The sequence below is a fragment of the Manacus vitellinus genome, unplaced genomic scaffold (assembly GCF_001715985.3).
Source record: "Manacus vitellinus isolate BGI_N305 unplaced genomic scaffold, ASM171598v3 scaffold_47_pilon, whole genome shotgun sequence".
Taxonomy (NCBI): Eukaryota; Metazoa; Chordata; class Aves; order Passeriformes; family Pipridae; genus Manacus; species Manacus vitellinus.
Genome location: NW_021940585.1, coordinates 1,854,490 through 1,861,103, shown reverse-complemented (window position 1 = coordinate 1,861,103; position 6,614 = coordinate 1,854,490). Strand labels below are relative to the sequence as shown.

Sequence of the window (6,614 nt, the reverse complement as noted above, 5' to 3'; positions counted from 1 at the left end):
CACAGCAGTGACTCCATGGCTGATTTCACTCTTGAAATATCAAGTGAAAAAAAGGTTCCCTCCCCCTTTTTTTTGACACAGCAAGGACAAAGTCAGCAAAAATATTATGAGGAACCCCACTGCAAACAGAGACTCGACAAGATGCACAGATTGCTGAAGTCATTAAAAACTGGACTCTGGACCAAGCCTGTGGCAGGTCTCAAGGCCACTCTCACTGCTAATTGATGCTCCAGGGCACATCTGGCATCCAGCTGCCCATGCCCCAGGACAGAAGTGACAACTGGAGTAAATCTCATCCCCCAGGGAAAGCAGAGCACTGCTGATAAACTTTCCATAATCCACTTGTGGCTCCTGTGCCCAGATCACAAAAGAAACAAGCAAAGAATTCGAAGTTTATTCTTTAAAAAAGTTATTTAAGAAGCAAAATAATTTACTTCAATTCAAACCAAAAGAGATGCATTACTGAAAGCAAATAATTAAACAAAGTAACAACAAATTAGCCCTTGGGTTAAAAGTCCAGATCCCAACAGTTCCCAACGATCCTGGAGGTTAATCACAGGCAGACACTCAAGGTTTGGGGTGTAAAGGAGAACATACAGGTCAGAATGTGATTCATCTTCCACTGCTCTCCTTCCCCCACGGGCCTGAGGTTGCTTGAAATCCAATTCTAAGTCACTGAGCTGTGCTAAAAATTATAACACCTTGAACATCCTGGTTAATACCCAAAGTCCTACCAAGGACAAGAATTAAATCTGAGCAGTTGTTTGAACAAGACCACGGAGTGGGGACACAAAGAGGAACTACCACAGAGTTACACTGGTTCCTGTTCTCAGCCACAGCAACAGAAACGTTTATTACAGTTATTGGCACTTGTAATTTTTGAACAAGAGCTTTACCCTTTTTTAATATTTTACCTCTAAGTTGTTTTTCTTCCCAGTCAGGACAGTAAAATCAGCTTGGCACTAAGATGGTGTTGTGCTGTTAGTTGTAAATAACATTTAGAGTAAATCTACCAAACCACCTTTTCCAGGGACTGTCTTGTGCAAAACCTCCTGTGCTTATCTTCTAAATAATCTCCCCAAAAGTTCCTGGGGTTTTTGTCCTTCCACAGTTCTCAGCTGCCACCAAACCCAGGGTTCTCTACAAAAAGCTGGAAATGAAGAACAACCATTTACTTCACACTCCTGACTAGTGCAACACCCTGATTTTGTAGTATCTGTTGGATTTGGAACTAAACCACCTGTGTAGGTCAGCTCTGCAGTATCCTAAAACCTGATACAGCCCCTTGTGAAGGTTCCAAAGGTGACATAAATGCAGACCTATCCTTACCAGGGCTTCTTCCCTTTTATAGAGCCCAGGAGAAAGGGAACAGCAAAGAGAAAGCAGGTGCATTTGCCAGTCAGTTCCCACACATTTCTGAGAATTCCCTGCCTTTGGAGTTACAGCTGAATGCACCAGAACAGGCTGTGCAATGTGGAGCATTGTCATGATGAACCTCCATCCAGAAGGAATCATCTTCCATACCTGACCAAACACACCTCAAACATCAAAGGCTCCCTGCCAAAGGTTTCCCGTGGCCACAGGCAGCCCTGCTCTGAACAATCCTGCTTCCCACACTTCCCAAACAATCAAAACCCAGACAGGACCTGGATGACGGGATCTCACCCTTCAAACTTCTTGCAAACTCCTCATTGCTCTTTCCCAAGTGCTGCCTCCACGTGACCAGATGTGTATCCCAAAATCACTGTTTTCCAGGGGTAATTTTATTAACTGGACAACAGTGTGTCACATGTCCCTTTGGAAGCAGACAGTCAGCTCCTGCCACACGGAATGCTTTCACAAAAAACCTTTTCTTGACAAAACTTTCTTGGCCCTGAGAGCCTGCACTGGTGGCAGTTCTGCCACGTTTAACCTGCAGCATGAGACCAGTCATGGAATGGTTTGGGGTGGAAAGGACCTTAAAGCTCATCCAGTTCCACCCCTTGACACAGGCAGGGACACCTTCCACTAGCCCAGGTTATTCCAACCTGGCTTTGAACACTTCCAGGGATGGGGCAGCCACAGCTTCTCTGGGAAACACCTTCAAACAAACTCAACTCGAGCCACAGCCAATGGTATCCACAATTCTCCCACCACTGTGAGCACGTTGCTGGAAAATAATGTTTTCTGTAAAAATATCGTGGGTTTAATTCTTATCAGTGTCACATCAGTCAGAGGGAAAATAAATTGCAAAAAGTACTCATAAGGATTATCAGAGAGAAAGAAAACGTGACGCAGATTGATCCTCTTCATTCCAAGAAGAGATTTAAGAATGTAAGCAGTGAAGGAAGCAACATTAAGAGGAAAAAATTCTTCTCTCTCTGTTTACTGATTTCTAATTTCCACTTGAAACTGAGAACTCCAAATGAAGATGTTTGACTGACACCAACACACTGAAATGAAGCCTCTCACAATTTCCCTGCTCCCCTGGGCCGGCACTGAGCGAACGCTCCCTCTGTTGGCTGAAGGCTCCTTCCTCCTCCATCAGAGGGACTGGGAATTCAGCTGTGCTGGGGGATACACTGCCTGACCCCACGGAATCCAGCACCAGCAGCACAAGAACTGGGGAAGGACAGAGCATTGCAAGGAACACGGGCAGGGCTGGCAGCAGTGACCGCCCTCGTATACCCGGTTACGGGGAAGAACTCACAGAGCTCACACAGCTCTGCCCTCGTGCTGGGGGCTGTGAGTTAGAGCAGGCCCAGAATTCCCATCAGTCTGTCCCACACCTTCTGTGAAGTCATCACTGAACTCATTTCCTTCCTCATTTTGCAAGGATGCTGCAATCAGAAGCTGGCTCAGATCTCTGGGGCAGCTCACTGCCTTCTCCCCTCCACCACAGAATCCCAGGATGGTTTGGGTGGGAAGGGACCTTAAAGATCATCTCATTCCATGCCCTGCCATGGGCAGGGACACCTTCCACCAGACCAGGTTGCTCCAAGCCCTGTCCAACCTGGCCTTGGACACTCCCAGGGATGGAGCAACCAGTCTGTGACAGTCAACCCAAAACCCCCTGATAAGGAAACTCTCCAACTACATTTCACAGTCTAGAGACATTTTGAAGAGACTCTTTACAGTCTGGTGGTAAGAAAATAATTCAAAATAAAACAATTTGCAAGTTACACAGAGAGCTGAGGAACAGCTGTCCAAATTAACCTCCAGTTACCAGATTAACTAGTGAGAAGCTGCCCAGAAGTGTTGGCAGTTCATGTTAAAAACAAGCAGCAGAATGATTTGGTCCAGCTTGGAAGAGATCTGAATGCTGCAGGAAAACAAGACAGAGTATAAACTGTTCCACCCACAAAGAAAGTAAAACACAGGTGCAGTGTGTCCCCTGCCTTGTTCAGGAGTCTCACAAGTGCCTGCTGGACCTTCCAGCCTACAAATTCCTGCTGCAGTGTCCTGTCAGGCACAGATCACCCACACCACACTTGCCTGCTTAAGACAATGAGCTCCCAAGAAATTCCAGTCCTTGGGGTTTTCCTCAACCCAAGGGACAACTTCTAATCTTCTTAGCAACCAGGCACTTAATTAGGAAAGGTTTTCCTCTTTATTACAGAAATCAGGGATCAGGCAGGTGGCACTCCTGGCACAATGGAGATGTTGCACTTTGCTGCCCAGAGAGCAGACACCTGTCTGACAGGGGACAGGGGCACTCCTGGTGACACAACCACGGGTGACATCACTCTGTGCCACTCCTCTGACAGCACTGCACGGAATCCAACAGACAGGGGACACACAGCACTTCTAGAGGTAAAGTGTCATCTTTTTCACAGCATTTAGTCTCTATAGTTCACTTTTGTGACTGGTTTTCTTCTTGGACAAACCCAGGTAACACAGTGAGAAAAGAATCCCAGTACATCCAGAGATGCTGCTGCTCTGGGAGCTGAGCAGGGAGGTAGATGCCACGGATGTTCTCTTCAGATGGAGCACGGAAAAGGACCTTGTGCTAATTAACTGGTGCCCAGAGTCTGCCACTGGCACCAAAACACTGCAGGGCATCAGCATGAGATGCAGCACAGGAGCATCGAGACTCGTCCAGCAGCTGCACCTGAACCACATTTTCCTGGCATCTGGAACAGAAAGGCACCTCCAATTAGCACCTAATTAGCTGCTGGGCAACTCTGGGATGGATTGCAGTGCCACAGTGTAGCAGTGCAAGCCCTGAACTGGTCTGTCTGTGTTCACAGTGATGAGCAACATCTTTTAGGGAACTGCTGAAAGGAATTTCACTCAGCTGGGAGCTCAAATTGTGTTACTTGCACCATTTTATTTGGTTAATCCTGGAACTGAGCACATTCCAGAGGAACTCAGCTCAAGGTGAGCTGAGTCAATCAATCAATCAGGTGAGTCAATCAATCAATCAGGTGAGTCAATCAATCAATGAGGTGAGTCAATCAATCAGCAGCACACGGGGACTGCACAACTGTGCCCACTCCTTTCCAGTTCAGGTGTTTCTTGTGTGCACACAGAAACCACCCACCCTCCAGAGTCCAAATGGTTTCCCAAAGGAAGGAGACACTGCCAGGGATGACACAGAAAATCACACCATCGAAATCAGTGGAAATCCCAGAATCATGGAATGGTTTGGGTTGGAAGGGGCCTTAAAGATCATCTTGTTCCATCCACCCACACAACAGCCAAAATGCTGTGGATGAAATTCCCTTTTCTTAAGCTTTATCATCAACTTAAAGGGGAACTTATTTTTTTTTTTCCTGAGCAGTAATTAATTGTGGGATCCAAATCTGTGGGAATCAACAGGCTGTACAGAAGGGGAAAAAAAAACCCCACCTATGGCAACCAGCATTTCTAAGCCACGTTTATCAACTGCTGGAAGGCAAAAAGACAAGAAGCCAGTGGAAAAGTGAAGTGCCAGCTCACCTTTTCACATCACAACACAGGACAATCCCATGCAGCCCTGGTTCCCATCCTCACTGCTGTTGAGCTTCTTCATCCGGTACTGCCGGATCTCCCTCACCAGTGTGTAAAAAGCATCTTCCACGCCCTGAAGGCAAAGGGAAGGTCAAGCATTTTCTTTCCTGCAGCTTCTGAAATCACTGATCTTTCCATCCCAGGAGCCCTCAATGCATTTGAAAGACACAATTCTACAGGAAGAGCAGCACCCAGCCCATCCCAGGGCTCGTGAGTGGATAAAACTTCCATGTCCCAAACTCTCCCCTCACACCCCTGACTCTCCCTGGGGCAACAGCCCTTAAAAGAAACACAGAAAACTGAAACTATAAGGAGGTTCCATGCAGGAAACAAGCTACTTCTTGCCTAATCACCTCCATTCTAGAATTCCTGGAATTTAATTCCTTAGAATTTTCTGGCTACTGCTTAATAATTGCACCTTTTCTGGTTCATCCCTCCTGCTGCAGACTGGGCAGAGCCACGTGTTCAAGGCAGCTCTGGAGAAGCCCATTAGTCCAGTCTGGGGGAATTCTGTCTGTAAACATAATCTTGTAATTGGCTTTCATTAAGAAGCCAAGAAAACTGAACAGGTCTGGGATGATGAACTGCAGCGAGAGCAGGTGAAGCTCTGCTCTTCTTCTTCTTCTTCTTCCAGCCACAACACACTGAACAGGGAGTCAGGACAAGTCTGAAGTGATTCCTGTCCTGGCCCTGCCCAGTGATAAACACAAAACTCTGTCAAGCTGAGAAATGAAAGCTAAAAACTGTAAAAAAATCGCTTCTCCTGTAGGTAAGGCCCAAGCACAGGGGGAAATGTCAGAGCAGCCAGTGTTTCACAGCAGGGAGGAGTCAGGTCCCAGGGGAGCACCTCACCTGTCTCGTTTTTGCAGAGGTCTCTATGAAGGGGATTCCGTAGCTTTTTGCTAATTCTTGAGCCTGTTTTGTGTCTACTGTTCTCGTGGGCAGGTCACACTTGTTCCCAACAAGCACCATGGGCACGTCATCCGAGTCTTTCACTCTCTTGATCTGTTCTCTTTAGGAAAGACAAATTTAAAAGATAAGTTAGGAACTATTTTCTAAATATAAAAACTGGTTTAGTTCGGTGTTCAAACCACCTTGTGCTGCAAAAATATACATTAAAGCTGGGCAGGACCTCAGGGGTTCAACCTACAGCAGGATGGCCAATAACCACGTACACTTCATTTTCTAGTCCATGTGTAACTCTGTTTTTCTCACCCATTTTCTTAGAGATGATGTTCTGTACCCTCTGAATATCATCTGATTCACTGAATCACAGAATTGCTGAGGTTGGAAGGGACCTCTGGAGATCATCCAGTCCAACCCCCCTGCCAAGGCAGGGTCACCTGGAGCAGGAACTGTCCGGGTGGGTCTGGAATGTCTCCAGACAGGGATCTCCACGCCCTCCCTGGGCAGCTGCTCCAGTGCTCTGCCACCCTCAGTGTAAAGAAGTCCTTCCTCATGTTGAGGTGGAACTTCTTGTGTTTTAGTTTATGGCCATTGCTCCTTGTCCCGTCACTGGGCACCACTGGAAAAAGTCTGGCACCATCCTCTGACACCCTGTGGAGACATTTGTATTGATTGATGGTATGATTAATGCTTAACACAACAACCCCCAAAACTGTGCCATTCTAATTGACTAAAGA

At 46.7% G+C, this 6,614-nt stretch overlaps 1 non-coding gene across 1 annotated transcript; it reads right to left on the bottom strand.

Moving 5' to 3' along the window:
• Positions 1–3,077: 3,077 nt before the first annotated feature.
• On the bottom strand, positions 3,078–6,011 carry LOC103756490. Its single transcript, XR_003916070.1, has 3 exons — positions 5,824–6,011; positions 4,921–5,044; positions 3,078–4,112 (listed from the first exon to the last, which is right to left on the bottom strand). It is a non-coding gene; the product is annotated as an NRAS proto-oncogene, GTPase (transcript).
• Between the last annotated feature and the right edge of the window lie 603 nt (positions 6,012–6,614).